General features: G+C 49.4%; 1 protein-coding gene across 1 annotated transcript in view; it reads right to left on the bottom strand.

The window, feature by feature from the left end:
• Positions 1-24586, bottom strand: part of ITPR1 (inositol 1,4,5-trisphosphate receptor type 1) — a 1666678-nt gene that overhangs the window by 1240114 nt on the left and 401978 nt on the right. The window lies entirely within an intron of this gene.

Raw genomic sequence — 24586 nt, 5'->3', positions numbered from 1 at the left:
GCACTGCATACAAGCCCCATACATTGATTGCAAAGTCAAATTGTATTTTTCTGCATCTTAGTAAATTCCATCTATTCTCGTTCGCGGCGCTTATAAGAGGAGCTAGCAAAGCCAGACGGAGTGGCATCTTCCTTTCGTAGCAGGAATGTTTTAGAAATTCAGATATGTGCAAAGACTTCACAGCATCGCTCTCACTCAGAGGTTGTGATCTTGGAACTGGTGAAAACCTGTTTGAGCAAAGGTTTTAGAATAGCCCCTCAGATTTTGAGTGCACGGAGGAGTGCAAGCCAGTATAATCAAAGCTAACCAAAGTCATGGGTCTGGCTAGACTAACGGCCAAAAGGAGGAGCCGAACTGAGATTTGGCACCTAAAACATGCTAAAAGCATGGCAAATTAAAAAGCTCTAAAATTGAAAAGGGATGCTTTATCAAATTTTTATTTTTCAGTTCATTTCATTAGCTTTTACTAAATAAACTTGTATTAAGACATTTAAGACAAACCCATGCCACGACCATGTTCGCATAAATGAACAAAGACGTCAATTTATAGTTCTCTGCACAGATCCCCATAACCACAATATGTGTAGGTTCAGGACGCCCCAACCCTACCTCACCAATGGAAATAAATAGCTCAATATACTCTGTGCTTCTGCATACACGGTGTATGCCATGTCTATCATGTGCTCCCTAATCACACTGAAGAGCCCTCCTTACTTCTGCGAGTTTGGTTTCCGCTGCAAAATAATTAATGCAGTCTGTTAGGCAATTAAGTGGTGTTTGTCTCTGATCAGATTTACTGCACTTTGGTAATAAACTGGAATTTGACCGTTGCCCTCTGCAAGGCCTAACTCGGTCTGGGCATAGAGGAGCTGCTGGGCTTCAGCAGTGGCGGATGGGGGCGCGAGACGCTGATGTCATGGGCTCCATCCTCCTATGTCTCCGCAATCAAAGAGAACCACCTGCAGCACTTAACCATCAGTGGCAGCGATGGTGGGCATTCAAAGGCTTCTCGGGGAGCTAGGGTGGGAGGGCTTCCAACTCAATACAACATCACATAGCAGCACGATTTGAAAGCTCAACCATGTATGAGTCTTTATTAGAGAAAGCAGTTTATTACACATAGAAGAGGTAACCCTACATCACCCAGCTTACAGATATAGGCTCATCACAGGCTCGAGGCCACTGTACCTAGGGATCAATACTATACTATCCTCCTTATCCGCCTTCCACCACTCATTCTCGGGTTCGAGTGCCTGTGGGCAGGTGTATGTACCCCGCCCAATCACTAGAGTGTATGCACGCGATTCCAGGGGCTAGGAGACACTAAAATTCGGGGGGTGGGGGGACAGGGACAACCTTGTGGACTTTCCAGTAACCCTCTACAAATCATCGCCCGTTAAACAAATACAGTCGCATAGTTTTGAAGTGAAATATTGAGAAAAGCAGGCATGTAGTCACAGTTTGCATTATGCTTTGTTATTTACATTCACATAGTAATCAGACCAAATGTTAAAAAAAAACTGTATATGAATCTTGCATCTTCATGCACCAAGCAAACAAAGGTCGCTGACTTCGGGTGAGAGCGTCGTGTTTGCAAGTGCATTACAGTTTGAAAAGTACCTGCTGCTGCATTCCTGGTCTCCAGCAATTTTCAGGCAACAATAAAAATGTGAAGATAACTTCGGTGATAAATGATCTTTGAGAGAGATCAGAGGTCAGACAACTGGAAGTTTTGACTCATGGTAAGGTAGCCACAATGTGTTAATATGCCTGCTGCAAAGAACGTGTACCAGGCAGATAACAAAATGCATATAATGTAAATAGGTCAGTGGGTTACTGCTTTTGTCTGAGAGATTTATTTTGCTATTTGCAGTTTAAAAGTTCAAATCCTAATATTGAACAGTGAGCTGCATGAAAACTGCAAGGTATAGATTAGAACATTATGATTTTTACCCAGTCTTTCATTATCCTAATGTTGGAAAATGGGTTCATTCGGATGGAAATCAATTCTGATTATTAAAGAGAACCCCCAACCATGATATTCTGTTTTAAACTCTGGGTTTGTGCTTCTCTAGTTTTGCAAAGCCATCTGTGCCCTGGGCACTCCCCAACTTTTTGCTAACTTGTACTGGTGGTACCTCACTCTGACCCTGGCCTCTGACTAACCAGGCCCAGTGCTATGTTAAAAGACGCATACAAATACAGTAAAAACACCTATATACAATAGGGTGCACTATGGGTTAGGGTGCCTCCATGATTGACATGACCTCTCCTATACGGCCCTAGTACATAATAGTATATATTAGGGCATAGTGGTTTAGAGGCCAGCAGCCCTTCCTGCACTAGCATGTGTGCACTGCTGTAGCCTGAGGTCAGTTTAAAAGCTGTCCTATGTTGGAGGACTGCTTTTAAAATGCAAATTGTGCCCAATCTTGACTTTTGGGTTTGGGGCACTTACAAATTGATAAACTACAATGTTGGGGCATATTAGATATCCCCAGGGTTTCCCCTACGTGTCCCAGGGCTTAGAGGTCAGATATCTACAAGGAGGACCCTTATAAAATGAGTGTTATGGGGCGTGGCTTGGATGCCGATCGGGATGGCGGCCCGAGCTCGCAGCTCCGCGCGGAATCCCGCTAATTCTCCTGTTTTCGGAACCCTAGGCGACCCGGAGACGACGCTCCTGCCCTCTGAAGTGTAAGGGGACAGCTGGGCACAATCGGCGAGTCGCTGGGGGACTGCTGGCCCCGAGGAGACCGAGTTGAAGAGGCAGCCGAGGTGTTGCCGAGGGTGCGAAGAAAATGGCGGCGAAGAGGTCGGACGGCCCCGAACTTCAGCCCTGAGCCAAGTTGTCGCCGGCTGGCAAGAGATCCTGCAATCGGCTGATTGAGGCACTAGGATCGGTGGTGCCGTGTCCTGAGACCAGGGGACACTGCCTTGATTCGCTCGGAGCTTGGGGACCCCCGTTGGCCACCACCCTAAGACTCATCCTTCCCCCCTCAGGCTTCTGAGGGGAGCGGCTGAAAAGAGTTCGTCTAGCTGGTCATTGCTCCTGAGAGCGCCGGTGGGGACATTGCACTGCCCGGTGCCCGGAGACTGGCACTGACCTACGGGCGCCGACGCAAAACGGGCTCCTGGACCTGTGACGCAGCACCCTGGAATGGCGGCGATCGGAGGGCCGATGACCGAGAGACGCGCTGAGGGGGACTCGGCGACATCACCCCGGCTGGGCGAGAGTCCCTCCCCGGAGCTTGACCAAGAACAGCGGCTGAACCGGCGTTTGGATGCTATACTTGATGCGATCACCTCGACTAAGGAAGCCTTGCACCGAGACATTGCCCAAGTGGCCACGGGCCTGGGGCTGCTACGCGCGGATCACGCGAAGCTGGCGGACAGGGTCAAGGACCATGACCAACTGTTGCTGGACCTGAAGCCCTCGGTGGTGACCGCGGAGCACAGGATCACGGACATATTGGCCCGGCTGGACTCGCTGGAGCGGAGGGCGGAGGATGCGGAAGGCCGCAATAGGCGGAACAACGTGCGGGTCGTAGGCCTGCCAGAACGGATTGAGGGGGAGGATGCGGTGGCCTATATGGAGAACTGGTTCCGCACTGTGGTGGCGCCGGAGGGGCTTACTCCTTTTTTCACTCTGGAGCGAGCCCACCGGGTACCTGCTCGCCCGCCGGGGCTTGGCCGCCCCCCCGACCGATGGTGGTGCGGCTCCTCCACTACAAGGACCGGGATCTCCTCATCCAGCGGGCCAGGATGTCGGGCCCCTATGAGGTGGAGAACAGTAAGGTTACGATTTTCCCGGACTACACTCAAGCGGTCCAGAAGAACAGGGCATCGTTCCTAGCGGTGAAGAAGGAGCTCAGGGAGGAAGGCATCCAGTACTCCTTACTCTACCCGGCTAAGCTGCGGATCATAATGGATGGCTCTACGCACTTTTTTCAGACTCCGGATGAAGTTTGGCAATGGCTGGAGTCGTATAGAGCGGGGACGGACAGATCGCATAAAAGCAGGCGAGACCAACCCAAGCAGCCCCGGGTGAGGCAATCGCAACGCATCAGATCCCGCAACAGGCGCCAGCGGGAGAAACGGGAGGCTCAAATGGCGGCGGAGAAGAGGGATGCACTCGCGACGGCGGCCATTACAGGGTCGCAACAGAACAGTGAACGGGCAGAAACGGACTCGGGAGGGGAAGGCAGCAGGACGGGAGAGGAACTCTCAGAGGCGGAAAGCTCGAAGGGGCCGATAGTGACCCCACAGACATCGGATGGTATCTTTTGCGGCTGAGTTTGGACTGGGACTAGATCGAGACTTCATGGTAGGGTGGTATCCTGTTGATGGAGGGCGGGATGCCGGGTGGGAGGGCTGTGTGCTTAGGAGGGGATGAAGGCGCGGGGCGCGGGCTCCGCTAGCTGGGGTCGGCGGTGACTCACCCCCCTTGGGCCCTTAAGGCCGACTGTGGTGGAGACCACAGGGTAAGAGTGCGAGAAGTTGGTTCAAGGTTTGGATGGGGGCGGCCATTGGGTTCGTGTGCTCTGTCCTGGGGAGTGGGGTTAGGGGAGTTTTTCTGTTTGGGGTATGTTCGGGGGGGGCAACTGCATTGGGGGGGCTATGAACCTTCGTTATTTGAATCGGACTGTACGAAGCTGGGATGGGGATATTACCTAATTTGAAATGCCTCACGTGGAATGTCCGGGGGCTGCTAACTATGGTGAAACGTCATAAAGTCCATGCATATCTAGTACGCAGGGGGGTTAAGATTGCTATGCTCCAGGAGACTCATCTCACCAAAAAAGAGTGCGCTGCCTTGCAGAAAAGATGGCGGGGCCAGGTGTTCGGCACCACTTACTCAGCGTATGCCAGGGGGGTGTTGATCTGGGTGAGGGCGGGGATACCCTTTCAAGTGCTGAATCAAGTCGTGGATCCGGATGGACGGTTTGTGGCGGTGGAGGGGAGGTTGTATGGACGGGATGTGGTTTTCTGCTGCGTGTATGCGCCGAACACTGATCAAGCTCGATACTTTGATAGCCTCTCGGGGTCCTTGGCCTCTTTCTTGGCGGGCCCGATAGTGTTAGGGGGGGACTTCAATTCGATCACGGATGTGGCTCTGGATAGGTCCCATCCCCCCCTGGTGGACTCCCCGGTGCGCAGGTTGGCCGCGCACAGGAAGGACTGGCAGGATAGATGGGGGTTGCTGGATGTCTGGAGGGAGCGGCACAGGGAAGCCAGGGATTATTCCTTTTACTCTGCTCTCCATGATCTGCATGTCAGGATTGATTTGGTGCTCTGCGGTGGATCCCTAGCCCCATTGATTTCCCATGCGGAGTACCTGGCTAGGACTATCTCAGATCATAACCCCCTATTGGTGCACATTCAGTGGCAGCGAGAGCGCTCAGTGATACCAACATGGCGGCTTCGGCCGGAGACGCTTGAGGATTCTGTGTTCAGCGACGCGGTTAGGCAAGGCATTGATAGCTATTTCGGAGTGAATGAGGGCACAGCCACGAGTAGGTCCACTGAATGGGATGCAATGAAAGTGGTGGTGAGAGGGGTGTGTTTGGGTAGGTTTTCGAATGCTCGCACGACTGTGTTGAACGAACTCATGAAAGCGGAAGAAACTTTGAGGGACTTGGAGCGCCGCAGGCCGGCTAGGCCAGATTTACAGACCCAGTTATTGGAAGCGAAGGAGGTGGTTGCCACCGAGACGGAACGTTTAAGGTGCTATGAGTACAGGCAGTATATCATCAGGGCACATGCGGAAAGGGACAAGGTGGGCACCCTCTTGGCCAGACTAGCTAACCCGGAACTTAGGGGTTGCCCGATCCTCAGCATTAGTACTGCGCAGGGAGAGATGGTGTACTCCCAGGCAGCGGTATTGGAACGTTTTAGGGGGTATTATGAGGAATTGTACCAGAGTCAGCTGGGTGTGGGGGTTCAGGACATTGCAGAATACCTGGGGGAGAGGCAGCTTCCGGTCCTGGACGAGGAGGACGCGAGGGAGCTGGGTAACCCGATCACGCTCACAGAAATACGGGTGGCCATCAAACATATGGCCCGTAATAAAACGCCCGGGGTGGACGGACTGCCGATTGAATTTTATCAACAGTATGTGGACAGCTTGGCTCCCAGGCTGCTGGTGGTGTATACGGAAGTTTGAGGCTGGGGCATTGCCTGGGTCCATGCGGGAGGCCTTGATTGTACCGCTCCTAAAGCCTGGCCGGGATGCCGCGGATGTGAGGTCCTATCGCCCGCTATCCATGCTGACAGTGGATTATAAGATTCTGAGCCGAATCCTAGCCACCAGGTTGGCCCCACATATGACGGGCCTGGTACACAGGGACCAGGCCGGGTTTATACCCACGAGGAGCACGGCGCTGAACATTCGCCGCCTAGTGGGAATAATGGACGCCATCTTGGACGGGGAGGGAGCCCCGGCGGTCCTGTCCGTAGATATCGAGAAGGCTTTTGATAGCTTGGAATGGCCGTTCCTGGATGGAGTCTTAGAGAGGTTTGGCATGGGCGAGGGGTTCCGCAGGTGGACGAGGGTCTTATATGCCTCGGCGACGGCGAGAGTGCGTTTGGGAGGCCTGGTATCTGCGGCGTACCCGGTGGGTAGGGGCACGCGACAGGGATGTTCTCTGTCCCCCCTATTGTTTGCTCTGGCGATGGAACCTTTGGCGGTCCATGCGAGGTCGGGGGACAGGTACGCGGGGATAGCCAGCGGCGGGCAGTGGCACTATATATCGCTATATGCGGATGACTTGCTCCTGTACCTCGCTGACACCTCACGGGCATTGGTAGGAGCGATGGACCTGTTGTCGGAGTTCGGCCGGCTGTCGGGCCTTAAGGTCAATTGGGCGAAGACTTGTGTGTTTCCGCTGCAAGCGGGATCGCCAGAACCTGGCGGCGAATTGGGCGTGGTATGGGAGCCATCTTGTTTCACCTATCTGGGAGTTCGCATCTACCACGCAACTGCGGACTTATTGGAGGGCAATATTGGTCGCTGTGTCCGGGCACTGAGGGGCAGCTTGTCTTTCTGGTCGACCCTCCCGCTGACGGTTCTGGGTAGGATTGCACTTTTGAAAATGGTGGCGCTCCCCCGCTTCCTCTATTATTTCCGAACGCTGCCTGTCTGGATTCCCCAGGGGGTCTTTAGAGACCTGAGGTCAATGATTATTGGCTTCCTATGGGGGCATGGCCGCCGTAGAGTGGCCCTGAGCACGCTACTTCGCCCCAAGATAGAAGGGGGCATGGCTGTGCCCGACTTCGAGCTGTATTATCTAGCAGCGCAGTTGCAGGTCCTTACACAGAACGTAGCTAGGGTGTTTCGGGGTCCAGAGGAGGACCGGGATAGGGGGATACAACGCCACGTGCTGTCCTATATTATCATGCAACAGAGGCTCGAGTTGCGAGCCCTCACCATGGAGGAGCGGACGCTCCGGCTGTGCTGGCAGAGGAGCCTTCGGAGAGCGAAGGCGTCGCGGCCTTATGCACCGGAGATCCCGATCGGCATGCTGACGGCCTTGCCGCACGGAGGAGATTGGTCCCCGTTGCTGGATTGGGAAGAGGCGGGACTGCAGGTAGTAGACGACTTATACATAGACGGGGCTTTGGCACCGTTCGAAGTGCTCCGGGACCAGTTCGGGCTGCCCGATGGGGGGTTCCTTCTACACGCGGCGGTGGTGGCAGCCATACAGAAGCACTGGAAGGGAGGCCTCATGGAACCAACAACAACTATGGTGTGCCAATATGTGGTGATGGCGGCAGGTACGTTCAAAGCTGTGACGTGCCTCCATAATAGGATGCTGAATGAGGGACTGGAACCGCTCCAAGGGCTCAAGGCTAAATGGGAGGAGAGCGTGGGCCGGCCCATACCGGATACGGCATGGGGTCACATCCTGCGGCGCACGTGGAAGGGCACGAGAAATGCTCGCTTTCAGCAAGTACATTTCTATGTGCTTCATAGGGCTTATTTAACTCCTGAGAAATTGCAGCGGTACTTCCAGGTGCCGGATGCCCGATGCCCACGGTGTTCGTCTCTGGGAGCGGACATGGATCATTTGTTTTGGGGGTGCTCACACTTGGGGACCTACTGGACGGAGGTAGGGGGACTCCTGAACGAAGTGACTGACAGGGAGGTGGACTTCGATATGGCGGCGTGCCTGCTGCTCTGGTTCCCGCACACCAAGCACACCAAGGTGACGAGCAAGTTCATTGACCTGGGTCTGATATTGGCGCAGAGGGAAATATCGTGGCATTGGAAGTCCAGGGGGGGACCCTCACTGCGTAGATGGAAGAATGAATTGCTGCGGTGGTCTGACTGCGAGAGTGTGCTCCGGATGAAGCAGGCTGTGAAGATGGGGAATGAGAAGGCATTGGATGCGGCGCGTGCATGGGAGTTAGAGGTGCAAGCCTTGCGTGATTCTTTGGTAGAGGATGAGGATGGTGAGAACTAAGCCGGTGGACACCGCGGGGCGAACACAAACGTATTATATCCCGCACTGTAGTGGATCCATACAACTCGACAGGACGAGGCATACACCTTAGCAGTTGCCAGGGGGGGGGGGGGGGGGGGCCTTGGGGGGTCTGGTTAATGGGAGTTTGGGGTGTGTCGGAAGCCAGTAGATGGTAGCCCGTCTGGGCACATTGAAACTACTAGGATGGTGGGTACTGTGTGGAGTGTGGAATGGCTGGGGGGAGCGGCCAGGAGTGACAGAACCATAGCGCCTAGGGCTGGTCCTGACATGGGCGATACCACTGATTTTCACTGGGATGGCTGACGGGAGCGATGTTGTGGGTGGGGGGGTAAAAGCAGATACGTAAAACGACATTTCAACCATGGTCCCTATGGGACGTACACCGTGATGCTCTCCTATTGAATTAAGTAATATGCCGCCCGGCCTCCGGGATGAGGGCTGAATGGCTGTGTATGAATAGGATTTATTATTGAACGGGGGGATGTCACGAGTGAACTGGCTGACTAATTGTATCCTGTGGTTTATAACTCTGCAATAAAAATATTTAAAAATAAAAAAATAAAAAAAATAAAATGAGTGGTATATGCCCTGGGTTGGGTGAAATTGCACATTTCACTGCCTACATTGTAGTATAATGCTTCCCAAAATCGGCTTTTGTGCTAGGAGCACTGTTAAGTGAGGATCTGCAATATTTGTATGTAATCAGAACTCCTAAAGTCTTTCCTATGTATTCTAGGGGTGGGGGGTCCTGTAGGTATAAGGAGGATCCTTATATAGGCCCTGGTATTGGAGAAATTGGTCAGTTAAACTGGAGAAAGGAAAGCCATACAACTAGGATTAAAGGACTCAGAAGTATGGTAATGATAAATGCAACAATGTGGTATTGTTAAATTTATTCTAAAATGTACAGGCAAGAAATTATAAGACTTTGTCTGCAAGCCACAATTCAGCCCTCTAGTGCCCTGCCTTGATTTGTCACAGGTAAGTGGATTGGACTGGCTGTTTGAAGAGGTGATAAATGACCCCTAGAGTTAGGAGGCCTGTCTGGGAGTAGAGGTTGCTGGGCATAGGAATGCCAGAGCCAGGGGGAGGGGTAGTGAACAATGCTCTTTAAGAGAAGGAGACAAGCTGGAAAAATCACTTTCATTTACAGCCGGATGGGGGGATTAAGGAGGAAATCCCAGATGTAAGGGGAGTGGACCTAGGTAGATGAAGCCATCCTGTAGGCTGGTTTAGTTAGTTCTGCTCCCTCTGCTGGAAAATCAGCCATGATGAATTTTGGAAAAATTGTGCTCTTTGGGAAAATAATGCCACACTTTAAAGGATGTGGTCATAGCCTGGAACATTGCCCTGCACCTCATTGGACCAGAGTGTCCTCCTTGACCCAAAGAACTTGGAATAAGTATCTGAAAGGGACGAAGCCTCTCTGATGATGCTGCTTCAAACTTGGGAGAAGGGTCCCTGCTGAGGAGTTTGATTTGAACCAACCAGGTCCTGGACTGAAGATTGTGCCTGTTGCACAAACTGGAATTACAGTCCTATGGACTACCTTGCTTCAAAAGGACTAAAGAGTGGACTCTCTGCAAACTTTTTTTTTTTTTTAAAACCTTTGTTGTGCAATTCCGGCAAACAGTTACGGGCCTACAACCACCTGGCCGGCCTCGGCTACGATATAGAGCACACTAGCAAATTTACGGTAACTCAGTAGCGCACCGATAAGAATAGCAAGCATGTCAAGTTACACTATAACCAGCGCGTCCACTGAGTATCAGGAGGAATTAAGGTTCATTTAAAAAATTTATAGAATATGAAGGATCAAAAGCCGCACAGTCTAGCAGGGAGTACCGAGTGGGCAATGCGTACAACAGAGCAGTTGAACAGCAAGCATTTGCAGAATACCGGTGCTAAAGACTATCAATGGGAAAGCGTAAACCATGCAAGCAACACACCAGTCATCGCCCGTCCCGGTACGTGAAACAACCCTGGTACCTCCCACAGGACCGCAAGAAGCGGAGAACGAGAGGCATCTCACTAACCCAGCGTATCGATCCAAAGGAAATAAGAGAAAGAAAGAAAAAGAAAAGAAGACACAAGAGAAAAGAAAAGGAAGAAAAAGGGCCCATAGTAACTAAGGGAAAACAACACAAGAACCCCAACCCCCAACCCCCCACCCTGCACCCCTGCAGAGGCTACGGCCTACCCCCCCCTAGCAGCGTGCCTGTCGCCCTCAAATCGAAACCCCGAAATTTAGAGAGAAAGACGTAGGCAAGAAAAGGCCATAGAGCAAAGAATAGATAAACCCAAGAGCCCCACCCCTCCAACCCCCCACCCTGCACGTCGAAGAGGCTATGGCCCACCCCCCAACTAACGTGCCCGTCGCCCCAAAAGTGTCCCAATGAAAGGGAAGAAACGGGGGAAAGTCACTAATACCAAACCCCTGCCCTCCCCCCACTCACACCAAGTCGCTCAGGTTCGAGCACAAATAGACCAACAAACCAACAAGCAATAGGGGCGTCGTATCACAGATAAGAAAAGCGTCCTCATCACAATAGTTGATCGGGCATCCGTCCTGCAAACCAAGGAAGAAGAGTTCCCCCCTGGCCCATTTTCACCCTGCCATCAAAACGTGGCCACTGATAGTTAGCAATGCAGTCCAACTTTAGACAGTCAGAGTAGCCAGGCAAACAAGGCAGAACCAACTCCGTGGGAGACTCCAGCATCAGAGGGCCGAGAAAACAGCAATTCCAGACACGTAGGCGCAACAGCAAGGTTCCGTGCCAATCTCCCAAATCGCGACACAATAAAAGCAACGTGGGTTGGATGGGCAAAGGAACAGTGTCAAGGAGGCAATCCGCCTGCTTTCCAGTGGCAGGCCCCAATGCCGCACTCACGTGGTCGGTCGACTTTAACTCGTCCCCAATACTAGGCAGGGCCCCCCGCGGAACCATCTGTAGGTACACGGCAGTGTCATCCGGTGCCAGTGGGGAGCCACTAGCAGCAGCACTCTCTCGGACCGTCAAAGCCCTCATCCATCGGTGGGGTAAGAATGGCGTCCAGTTTCCGTCCAAGTTCCCTGACGTCCCTTACCCAGGCAAGGTGGAGGGAGCCCAAGGCAACAAGAAGGTCCCGAACCGTGGGTTCCATCGCGCATGGCCGGCACAGACTCTCTCGCAATCAGTGTAGTGTCTTCCCCAACCGGTGCCAGCAGCCCACACAGCTTCACCTGGTCAAGGAGCTAGTAAGAGAGCCACCAGACGGACAGCCTCCACACTAAGCTGTCACGAGCGATCCGCCATTTCGCAGTGGCCGCAAGCAGGTCACTCTGTCTGTGGGCGCCTGATAGAAGGCGTAGGCAGTAGTCGCGCTGTGCTGCCTGAGGTCACATCACCAGGGACAGACCCGCCAGCCGCATACAGGATTGCCGATCTTCATGTCACTGGGGTCCGCGAAAGAAGCACAGGTCTGCCCCCAAATCCACGAGTGCTAGCAGCGTTACAGCCGATCTAAAATGGCGACCCCCGCCCGTCCAGCCGGCCCACACAAGCACCCCAAGAACAAAGGAACAGTCTTACTGGCCGATGATGCGGAATCTCCAGTGCATGCGGCCGTATCCTGGGCAGCACTCGTCAATCACGGCCGTTTGAGCAGTTCCGATGCTGCCTCCCGCAATTCCGAGCTACGGACGTCCTGGCCTGCAGGGCCGCGTCCTCGAGTGACATCAGCAGCCGGCACCAACCTCCGGCCCCTCGGCCAGCGGGCGGACTCAGTCTCGGTCTGGGCAAAAAGGATCAAAAAGGAGGGTTGCCGGACACGTCCAAACTCCAGAGTTGCAGCCAGCCAATCTCCAATTCTTCCGATGCCGCATCAGGTCGGCCCGAGCTTGTGCAAGCAGGGGAAGGCAGGATAATAAAAGGATTCATGCCGTGGCGAGCGGAGCTCGCAGACTAAGCGGCCATCTTGCTTCGCGCTCGGCCACGCCCCCGACTCTCTGCAAACTTAAGGTTAACAGAGCACACCTGGACCACCAAGAATCCCCAGCCTGGAGAACTACCAGTGAATATGAAAGGGTTTTGTCCAAGTCGATTATGGTAACTGAAGTCCATTTCAAGGACCATCTTGGAAATTCCAGACACTTTGAGTAAGTTTTGGACACTGAGACCCTTTGGAAAACTTCAGGAAGAAGTTCCAGAGGTTTGGAGAAGTTTGGAGAAGTTTGGAGAAGTTTGGAGCAACTTTGGTAAAAAGCTCCATAAGTGGACCCACTCACTCTGGCCAGCCAAGCCAACAACCATCAACCATGAGTTGGCCTGCTGTCCAGGTTCCTCCCGCTGAAAAGCTCTAGGGGTCCAACTTCCAGAGTTTGATCGGGCGTAGGCGGAAACCCAAGCTGGCGAACTCTCACCGAATCTGGCCTAGTGAAAAGCATTGAGGGACCCTGCAAGAAAAAAACTCTGCAAACATTTCTAATTCCGAACGTAGAAAAGGTGACCAGGGCCAACCATGAGAGCCAAGCCACCCACCATCAACTGGGTGCCAGCCTGCATCCCTACCTCGTACCGCTGGAAAGCTCTGGAGGTCGGACTTTCATAAGCTTGACCGGGAGTTCGTTGCAAGGCAAGCCGGCAAACCCTCACCAAATCAGGGCTGGCTGAGAGTTTCAACGGACCCCGTGAAGGAAAGCTCCAGAAAAGTTTCTAAGTCAGAAGGTAAAAACTTTGACCGAGACCTACCGCATGGAGTAGCCCTGCAGGGCTTCATCGTGGTCGGCCTGAAACTTTGACTTTGAGCAGGTTCAGCGTGACCAGATGTACCAAAAGGGGATATCAGTTTCTATGTGCTATATCATGCTAAATTTTTTTAAAGTCATATTCCTGCTTCCCTACATTGGAATTTTTTCATTTTAAAGAGAAAAATATTTTGTATTTTTATAAATTGGTGTTGGATTTTTCTTGCGTGTTGTGTCTTAATTATTTACTGAGTTGGTGTTTTTAAATGCTTTACATACCTGCTCACATCCAAGCTACCAAGGGTTGAGCATGAGAATAATTTTCAAAGACCGGTAAGGAGCTATATATTGAGGTAGTGTCCTTATGCCGGGGACAGATATACATTTGCCCCTACTATTAGCCCACTTTCCAAAATCCAGACCAAGCACTCTTAAACAATACTGTCTACAAGTATGGATGACATGTGACTCCTACACCCAGTAGTTTTATTTAACATTTCCTATACACAGATTTACACACCTATGATTGACTGCCTCTGCGTAGTGTGAATGATGTAAAGTGCTGACACCCTGCACTGGTATGAGTGGCGCTATATAACTAATTAAATGCATCTGAGAGAGTGGTTATGGAGACTTGAGCAGCACTATTAAAGGGTGGTAGTGAGGGAATCCGTGGCGGAGCTGGGTTGTTGAACACCAAGGCTGTCTGATTTCATCTCCTGCCTCCTTTATCAACCAACATACTCTCCCTCCACATTATCTCACTCTTCCAGGTTCTTTCATCTTTGCTTTCTCTTTTTTCTCTGTTTTCCATATTTCCCTTCCTCCTTCTGCCAACAACTCTTGATGCCTTTCTGTTGTTCGGTTTTACAGTCTGATGGTTTAAATAATGTACCGGTCTCTAACAAAGAATACAGTTACGCCTCACCGGCAGACACCAACTTAAATTAGGCATCATTAGCTTGCAGCCCACAAAGGAAATGCCAGAGTGGCTATTCAGGCCCTTTCTGCATTGTATATCCTTCCTGAAGAGCAGATACACATTTCTCTCCTTTCTGCAATAAAAAGGATCCCAGCCATCTCCCTTCCCTAGGGAGAAGGGTGCGTGGCGATCGGTCTCTGACTGCCAGGGAATCGCCCGCCATTGTAATATTGCGGGCAGTAATGCAGTCAATGGTGGTGGGACTGTCAACAACGCGGTGATGTGGCAGTCCCACCACCATTATAATCACCCCGTAAGTTTGGTGTGCATGCAAATCCAACATTACCAACCCCTTGTAAGTTGCACTCCTAGTGCTGAAAAGGTCCAATGGACGTACCAATGGGTGAGGTGGACTGTCCTCAAGGATCTTTTGACCTCAGTGACAGTGTCACTGTCGCTCTAGTGTGTGCTTCTTCGTATGCCTGTACGCAAGACTGGAGGTGAACTGCAGTATGGATTGTGGTAGACAGGCCTTCAAGCTTGACTCACACTTGCCACCGTTAGGGTCCACCTTCTGGTGCTAAGACACCAGGGCTTCTAATGTCTATCGGACCTTCTAAGGCAGTGTTTCCCAAACTGTGGTCCGCGGACCCCCAGGGGTCCCTGACACTTTCACAGGGGGTCCGCAGGCAGCAGTTTAAAAAGCACTGCAAGTGTATGATTTGCAGTTTTCCAGCAACAATAAAAGTGTCAAGATGACACCAGTGATTAACGGACCTGCTGAAGAGAGGTGAGAGTTTTGTCCAGTGGCAGCTTTGAGTTATCTAATGTGGCACAGAGGGTTAATGTGCCTATTGCAAAGAAAGTGCACCATGCATTTTAAATAAGAGTATTTTATGTGCATCGGCGAGTGCGTTACTGCTTTTGTCACAAAGATTATTTTGTTACTATGCAGTACATAAGTGACAACCATAATCTAGCACAGTGACCTATAAACTGTCCTCAAAGACCTGCTTGCAAACTGCATGGTACAAGTTAGTAACGTATATTTTTCCCTGTCTTTCATTATCCAGATGCTGCTAAAAAGGTTTGTTAGGGTGGAAATTCATTTTTATTGTTAAAGTCAATGCAAACCACTGTCTTGTGTTCTGAATCCCGAGTTTTTTGTGCTTCTCCAGACCAAACACTCTTTAAAAATGCCTACCAGTATAAATGACATGTGAATCCTACACCTTGTAGTCCCCTTTGCCTTATGTAACATTTTCTATACACTGATTTACACTTATGATTAATTGTCTCTATATGTGTGTGATGTAAAGTGCTCTGGCGCCCTTCAATGGTATGAAAGATGCTATGAAACAAATTAAATACATGGGACAGAGGGGCTATGGAGAGATGAGAGTCACTGTTGGGGGTGATTAGAAGGGAATCATTGAAGAACTCCAACAAAGATTGTCGTATCCTGGTGCATAGTAAGGTCTTCATTTACAATTCGTTAAAAGCTAATACAATTCAATATATAATGATAACTGTGTTGTAGACTGCACCATTGTTTCCTAAATTTCTTGGGGGGAGAGCCTTCCAAATCCCCCTTTGTAGTGGTCAGGCACACTCACTGTACTTGGGGTGCACCATATGGAGACTGATCTGAAAACATTTGCAAGGGCTGCTTTGGGTTTCAGGTCTGGCCCTGGCTGGAGTAGGACCCTCATACTATGAAATAAAACCAACCATTTAAAAGTTATTCACAGAGACGCAGCACCAACCTTAACATTAAAAATATTGTTTTTATGCAAATTCTTTTAATATAAAATGCTAAGGGGGATATTTACAAAAGAAGTGATGGAGAGTGTGTTTAGCCTCCGTGGCTTACTGACACGCTCCGCCACTTCAGAAAAGCAGGGCGTGACCATATTTACAAGACCATGGTGCAGCCTTACATTTTAGCCTGTGCTGGTGCTACACTTAGCAATGTGCGCCAACGCAGGCACCTTTGCACCACAGTGCAAGGGTGTCTGCATGCAGGGGAAGATAGTTTATGTTTAAGGACGGTCCTCCTTCCTGCACATAAACAATCTTGAAATGCTGTTTTTTGTCACTTGTATGTGTGCTGTTTAATGCAGCGCACATGAAAGTTACAAAATGCCATTTTTTAAATAGATTGTTTAGGTGCACGAAGGGTCACCTTCCTTAACATAAACAATCCAAGGTGTTTTGCATTTTCCATGTGTGCTGCACAAGGCAACACACATGGAAAAAGCAAAAAACTAGGAGAAATAAAGCATTTCTCCTTGTTTTGCTAAGTTAAGCCCTGGTTTTCCCTGGTCTTAATTTTGGCGCTGCCTCCTATTTACGCTGCCCTTGTAAATAGGAGGCAGCATCAAAATCACTGAGCTTTGCGATGGAACGTTCACCGCAAAACCCACTACCCACGCCTTTCACGCTAAGCATTGCGCGAAAGGGTGACGTATTTACAAGGCAGCGTTAAGCCATGTTGAGTGGCTTACCTCTGCCTTGTAAATAAGGCAAAGCCCCTTTCGACACGAGAGCATCGCAAAAAGTGACGTTTCCATGGTGATACAGACTTGTAAATATGCCCCTTAAATCCTTAGTAATTTGGGCATTTGTTTTGTGTGCACACTTGTGCTTATTTTTTTCGAATTACTGTTTTAATGTTTGAAATTTAAATTGGTTGGGGGTCCCCGGCTCCCAGTGGGGACTCGGTGGGGTCCTCAGTAGTGGAAAGTTTGGGAACCACTGTTCTAAGGTGTAGCATCGGAATGATATCTGCCAGGAGTGTGGTCTGGTGGACTGGTCATGAAGGCTGAAAATGGTGCTTTAGTTCCAAATTTGGCAGCTCTGGCCAGAGTGCCACATCCTCTCCTCTACTGAACACCATACTGCCCCACTGCGAGAAACTGGCACTGCCTTCAGCTACAACCCCATTGTGCTGAGCCTCAATTCAAATGATTCATTGAACAAGAGTTAAATGCTGCCTGAAAAAAAGTACACACCCTGTAAAAAGCAAACACTGAATGCAAGGATGAGAAAAGCATGTGAAATGTAAGCAGGAAAAATATGGTTACCTTAACGGTTTTAAACTCATTCAGAAATCAGTAAGTGATTTTGCCTGAAACGTTCAGGACATGACTACAGGATCAGGAAGGGACCAGTTTCAATGTCCATTGCTTATATCCTTACACAATGTAAGCAGTTTTGTTTAAAACAGATCAACTCCCTTAACACAGAGCTACGGTACACATTTTATAGGCTAAAATAATTAAAACATTTGAAAATGATCATATTAAACGTTTTCCACTCCACCCCTCAACCAGGTATTGCAGTCCCTTTATGAATGGTGCACTTCCCCACCCTGGGAAAACAATGTTGTTCAAAGAAAGAAGATAAAAAGTAGCGCTTCACTGGAAAACTGTAAAGTAGCGCTAAGGTACATGGGCGTAAATAACAATCTGGCCTGTCTGCTGACCAATCTGTATTGTTTTATTTGGTTATTTAATTATTTTTCTTATTTTGATTCTTTTTCTCTCCGTCCCGAGGTTGTACTTTGGAATAGAACTGTCAGAAAATGAGGACATTTGAAGCCACAGTGTTCTGCTCGTTTTTGGTTCCATTTCAGGCGAGACAGACAGAAAGAGATGGAGGAATAAAGAGCGAGAGAGGGGGAGGAGGGAAGCTACCAGAGGCAGAGCAGGAGAAGCGGACACTGTCCTTGCCTTCTCTGGGCATGACGCAAAATAAACTAGTTTTTTCCCCCTTCTCTACCCGTCCCAGACTAGCCAAGCCTTACTGCAGAACAACAAAGGGCGGGGGCCTCTTTGACTGCCTGCAGGTGAGGTCACAGGTTAAGTACAGGGCCATTAGGTAGCGCTTTCGCGCGGTAATGGCCCTGCGAACAAAAGGGAGAGGGGAAATTATTTTGTCCCCTCGTCCCCCCCCACCCTTGTCCCCCATGTCCCCCCCCACTCCAAAATCTGGGGGGGATATGTCCCCCGCGTCCCCCACACTTCCACGCCCATACGGGATTCCTAATATTCCCAAATGTGTTGAACTCTCTAATGCAAAGCTTCTAAAGGTACCATCTACATCCAAGGACCCGCAGCAAGCGCCTGGCTCTCAGTCTCAGCCGTGGGTTGGAGGGGGGGGGGGCGAGAGGGAGGGGAGACACTTTGGCTGAGTGCTCCTGCACCCAGCTCAAGTTCACTTGGAGCAGTGGAGAGCTCCATCTGGAGACACTGCAGCTTTCAGCAGCGTTCCAGCTCTCTAGCTTGTCGAAAGCCCACTTCTGGTGACTTGTGTGCACAGGACTACCTTCAGGCACTCATCTTTGTATTATAATTGCATTTGTAGCGCTTACTACCCCTGACGAGGCATTAAAGCGCTTTTTTGGCGAGTAGCACGCTACTCCGAAACCCATTAAAGATTAGTGGTGAATTAGTATAGTGAAAATATAAAAAGTCTTTTGAGTGGTGAATATGTAAGTTATTTTGATTGAGAAGTATAGAGGGATAGAAAAGGGGAAAAGGGTTTGCATTCATATAGTGCTTGCTACGCCTAATGGGGCGTTTAAGCGCTTTCTCGGCGAGTAGCATGCTACTTCGGAACCCTTAAATGATTGTTCAATTATTATAGTGAAACATTAAATTAATGATAGTCGACAGGTTAGTTTTCTTTGGATTGAAAAGGCTAGCGGAGACCAAAGTGAAGAATTTCAATTTTTGAAATTTTTTTTGGAGCTCTAGCAGTAGGAGGAGGCATGAGCTGAGTAAAAGGGAGGTGGAGGGGGATGAGTTTGAGGGAGGGTTTAGAAAGGTTTGTTTTGGGGAGGATCAGAATAGGAGAGAGGTATGAGATGATGCAAGGAGGGGTGGAGTAGGGAAGAGTAAAGGGTTATTTTGGGGCTCATAGTGGAGGTATTTGGTTTGGGATTGAAGAATGAAGGTAATGATACCGAGAGCTATAGGGTGAAAAATAGGGTAGTGCATTGGACATGCGGACTTAAGAAAAGTAATAAGTAAAAGTAATAAATGTATAGATCCAAAAGTACTAAAGATATACATCCATAAGTACACAGAAGGTATATAGATGCATAAAGGAAGGTAGTATGTGTAGATTAAAGATGCATTCATTAAACCCTGGCTATCATGTGTTGCACTTTAAATTAGTTTTATTTATATACATCTTTTTGTAGATCAATAGTGAAGCAATTTTAGTTACGATAAAAAGATTTACTTATTTATGCAGTCACTTATATACATGTTAAAAACAGAATGTAATTATCAGTAATATGTACATTTGTTAAGCAGAACTAATAAATATCTGTTAGAAATGGGGGTCTCTAGTTGGCAATGGAATAGACCTTTGTCCAAATAGGGACCCTTGCTTCTAGTCAGGGAAAGGGGGATACGCTCCTAAATAACCCCTGCTCACCCCCTTGGTAGCTTGGCACGAGCAGACAGGCTTATCTCAGAGGCAGTATGCAAAGCATTTGTTAGCACATACAGTAATATAGTGAAAACACGACAAATTAACACCACACTACTTTAGAAAAATAAGTAATCTTTACTGGACTTAACACAAGACCAAACAAAATACCACAATTAATAAAAATATTACTTTTAAATGGTAGAAATAGCTTAGTTCAATGTAGGTGGTAAATGCGACCCTTTACTCAAAGTACCTTGGATGCGTCACGCAAAACAAGCAAACTGGTCGCAGGGAAGGTGATGCGACAGTTCCTTGCTTCGGGGGAGGTAATGCGTTGGTTCCTTATTGCAGCGCAGGGGAGGTGATGCGTGAATTTCTTACTGTGATCCGGTGCGATGCGACAAGATGGCACCTCGAAGCGATGAGACGATCCGGTGCAATGCGACAAAATGGTGTCTGATGCGATGCGACAACATGGATGTGATGCGTGCACGCTAGACGGCCGTGCGGCGAAATCAATGATCTTTGGAGCTGCGACAGGCCCTGCCACACGCTTCCAGGGTGATCTAACGTGACCTCTGCGGCAGGGGCCACGCTTCTCCGGTGATGAGACATGCCTTGTTTGCAAAGCGACGGCGAACAGCTGCGGTGGCACGCTTCTGCGGCGATGCGACAACTGCTGCAGCGGCAACACGCTTCTCCTCGTTGCGTCACGGTCCCAGCAACAAACAGTTTCTTGAGGTCCTAAATAGCTGCAGGCACCTCTATGTAGGTTAGCATTCCCATCAATGAAATTTAGGGGGAGCTGGTGGTGAAGTCTGTGTCCCTGAGACTTCAGACAGGAGGCAAGCTCGGTTCAAGCCCTTGGAGATCTTCCTCTAGATGACAAAGGAAACAGCAAAGTCCTTTTGTCGTTTTCTTGGCAATAATCAACCACTGCAGGCCAACCCCAGACAGCAAACAGCACAGGGGCACTAATCCTCCTTCAGCTTCTCCGGTTTCTTTACCTTGGCAAAGGTTACTCTTGATTTCCCAGAAGTGATCTAACGTGCAGGGGTTTCAGCTCTCACATTTGTACCCCAAAGGTCTTTGTTCTCTATGTGGGAGGGGTCCTGGACCCATTCCAAACCAGTTCTAGGTGCACTCTGCCAGTGCACAACTTCTTCCTTTGCCAGTGTGGGCCAGGGTCATCCGATGCACCACAGGAGGTGGAGTCAGCATTGTGGAAGGCAGGCAGAGCCCTATTCAGGCCCAGGTGCTACTCCTCCCACCACTCCAAATGCAGATAGGTCTATTCAGCCTAGTCCACCCCAGCCCCTGTCAATCACAAACCAGACATGGAATACACAAACCTAGCAGAGACATGCTGGATGGTTAGGCAAGAAAATCCCTACTTTCTAAAAGTGGTATCTTCAAACAGAATGTAAAAATCACCCTCACTAAAAGATGTATTTTAACATCGCGAGTTCAGGCATACTAAACTCTAATTTCTACCTGGTTCCCAGAGTCAGTTAGGATTAGAAGATGTTATAATCCAACTGCCCATTCTGGACAATGGGAACAGGTAGCCTTGCAATAGTGGAAAATGAAATTGGCTGTAATTCACTATCAGGACAAGCCACAGACATAAGGGCATGTCCTACCTTTTACATACATTGCACCCTGCTCATTTTGGTACCCTGGGCCTACCGTAGGGGTGACTAACATGTAGAAAAGGGAAGGTTTAGGGACTGGCAAGTGGGTGCACTTGCCAAGTCGACATGGCAGTCCCAGACTGCACACCGGCTCTGCAATGGCAGGCCTGAGCCACATTTTACAGGCTGCTTCTGTGGGTGGCTCAATCAGTGCTGCACACCCACCAGCAGCATTTGATTTACAGGCCCTAGGCACACATGGTGCACTGTACTAGGGTCTGACAAGTAAATCAACTAACCAATCATGGAATCACTAATTCATTACATCATTTTACAATAGGGAGCACTTGCACTTTGGCACTGATCAGAAGTGGCAAAAGTGCCCAAAGCATCTAGACCAACAAAAACAGATGAGACAACAGCAAAAAGAGGAAGTGATACTCACACCAATGGTGCCAAGTCTAATAATATCTATATATTTTTTTTAAACACGTATTCTACACAATAATACGAAGCAATGCACCTATAGGTACATATCTATAGTACATATAAATGCTTATATACAGAGAGATTTACTGTATATTTCTATTTGTTTGTGTATGGTGGTTATGTGGGGAAGAGCCTTCAGTAGTTTTCTGAAGCTAAGGGGGTTTCAGTGGATCTTATGTTGGGGGCCGGGGTGGGGGGGGGGGGGTTGGGTAAAGAGTTCGATAGTTTGGCTGCTTGAACAGAGGATGATGTGCCAACCATTGATTTTTTTCTTGTATCTTGAGATTTTGAGGTGAGGTGCCACTCGCGAGCAGAGGTTCCTTTCCTCCTGATGTAGAGCAGTCACGTTCCATGTATCACTTTATGGGTAATACAAAGCAGCTTGAACGTGAATCTTCTGGCAAATGGTAACCAACGCAGGGCTATCAAGGTAGGGGAGATGTGGTCTTGCAGTTTCATATGTAAGAATAGTCTGGCAGCCTAGATCTGAATCTGTTGTAGTGTTTTCATGGCTGTTAAAGGTGATCCGTGGTAGAGGCTCTTGGCGTGTTTGAGTTTGGACAAAACAAGGGTGATGGTAGCCTGGACCTTGTGTGGAAATCCCAAAGAGGGGAAGATTTGTTGCAGAGTTTTTAATAGTAACAAAGCTTAACCTTGCTTGTTTGTCCACTTGGGCATTTATCGATAGCTTGGAGTCCATGGTCATTCCAAGGTTTTTCACTTCCTTCGATATTTAACCCCTTCGATGCGGCCGCTTTTTTTCCCGTGTGCGCCCGCCGGCCGAACACGGGCGGGCCATGACGAACCCCAGCCGTCATCAGCACACGAGCACCGTAGTGCATGACGGCTGGGGTTCGTCACCAGCATGGAAGGGGTTAAGGCTGTGTTCCCAGATCAGGCCACTTGGCGAGTGGGTCAATGTTTCCAATCGCCACACGCGAGTAAATCCATTTTGGAAGCATTTAATTTGAGATGGCTCCATGTCATCCATTGATCCACAGCTCTGAACTGAAAACTGTAGAGTTTCCAATGTCTTTGGGGCATTGCAGTTGATTGAGTATTTGTGGGTCATTTGAATAGTTCTAGGACGTGAGGTCAAATTCATTGATCAGTGCTGGTAATTACTTCATGTAGATGTTGAAAAGCATGGGCAAGATAGAGCCTTGAGGGACCCCTGCATTTAATAAGTATTGTTTGGACGAGAAAGGTGGGGTCTGGATGACATTAATTGCTGCGAAGCTAGGACGCAATGCAATCCAGTCTAGACCAGTCCCCTCTATGCCGGCTTCGTAGAATCTTTGTATCAGTGTGTTATGGTCAGTGTCAAAGGCAGCTGAGGGGTCCAAGAGAATTTGTGAAGCAACTCCTTTGCAGTAAACGGTGTTCTGCAGGTCATCCCAGATGACTAGGAGGGCAGTCCTGCCAAGTAACACGCACCAGGCGTTTTAACACATTTGTGTGTGGTGGTCCGCATCACCGCACTGAAATGCAATGATGCGCATTATCATAGCGCCTCCAAGGAGGTTAGCCAGAGAGCGGCTATAATAATGCACTGTAGAAACTGCAGTGGCAGCACATGTTATGCGCTGTACCCAGTAGGCTTGGGGGCTCAGTCTCAGCTCAGCCTGCAGTATAGAATCTAACTACACCTGGGCGGTATTAATCACATCGACTACAAGAAAGGACGGGTGGGAGTCACACTAATAAGTGGTCCGTCTGCTCCTCATGCAGTGAGAGCAGAAACGCTGTGTTCATAAAGTTGCAAATGGCAGCGTAGCTTGCACCACAGGCAGCAGGAATCATCCCGCGACAGACCGAACCCTCCAGTGCATTGTAAAACACCTGCTGACACTATTCCATTCATCATTAAGGCATTGGAAGTCAGAGTGGACCGCTGCTCATAGGCCAGACCATATCCTGCCTTAACCAGACAGAACCCAGCATACAAACGGGGCGCGCCAGTAGCCACAGCCCCAGCTCGTACATGATAGAATTAAGTGTGCTGACTCAGTGCTCGGTAGATGTACCTGCTAACTTGCTCTACCTGCTATAGTAAATAAAACGTACTTCATTCTGTACTGAGAACTGAGCAGTCACACAGTCTCTGCTGTGCTCAGATTTCAGCAGCGTTAATGCACTATGATGTAACTAGAGTCGTTTTAGGCAATTCGTCTGGTTTTAGCGCCACAGGCAGTGCGCCAGACTACAACGATGTGACTAGCACCAGGCGAGCTCTTATCTTGAAATAAAAACAGCCTGCCTGGCTGTGACCTATCTGTGCCACAGCCTTAGAGGCTCACTCCCCTGAGACTCTCCCAATTCCAAGAAGAGAGCCGTGTTGGGGCCAATCAAATCCTGTTTGGCCCAGGTCCACGTGGATTGCTCCTCTGCATTATTTAATTGATTGCCAGGGAGGAGCTGGGAGCCCAGTAGGCTAGGCTGGTTAAGGCAGTGGAAAGATCCATTGTTTTTCAGCAAGCCCACCTGGCAACAGGTGTCAGTCTGTGGCAGTGATGTTCAGTGTACCCCAGCTGGGCCCCTGGAATTGTAGCATCCACCTGGCACCTGAACTTCAACACATGTCTGACTTCAGGTGCTCTGAGTCAGAGAGCCAGGTAGTACTTTTCTTTAAAAGCCAGGACAGGACTCTCATAATAGCCACGCAGAGCTCCGCACAGGGCTCAGCGTGCATCCTGACCGACTAGAGCCTGGCAGGTTTAGTAATTGGCCTCTTAATTCTTTTTATTGATGACCACGATACACATACAATCATTTTACTAACATTATCACTGAGGAGTATGCCCAAATCTGTACATTTTATCACAAACCATTGCACATACATGTTTCTGCTACAAGCTGTTTAGTCAAACTTTACTCAACCTGT

The sequence above is a fragment of the Lissotriton vulgaris genome, chromosome 9, assembly GCF_964263255.1.
Source record: "Lissotriton vulgaris chromosome 9, aLisVul1.2, whole genome shotgun sequence".
NCBI classification, from domain to species: Eukaryota; Metazoa; Chordata; class Amphibia; order Caudata; family Salamandridae; genus Lissotriton; species Lissotriton vulgaris.
This window is presented reverse-complemented; position numbering and strand designations above follow the sequence as displayed.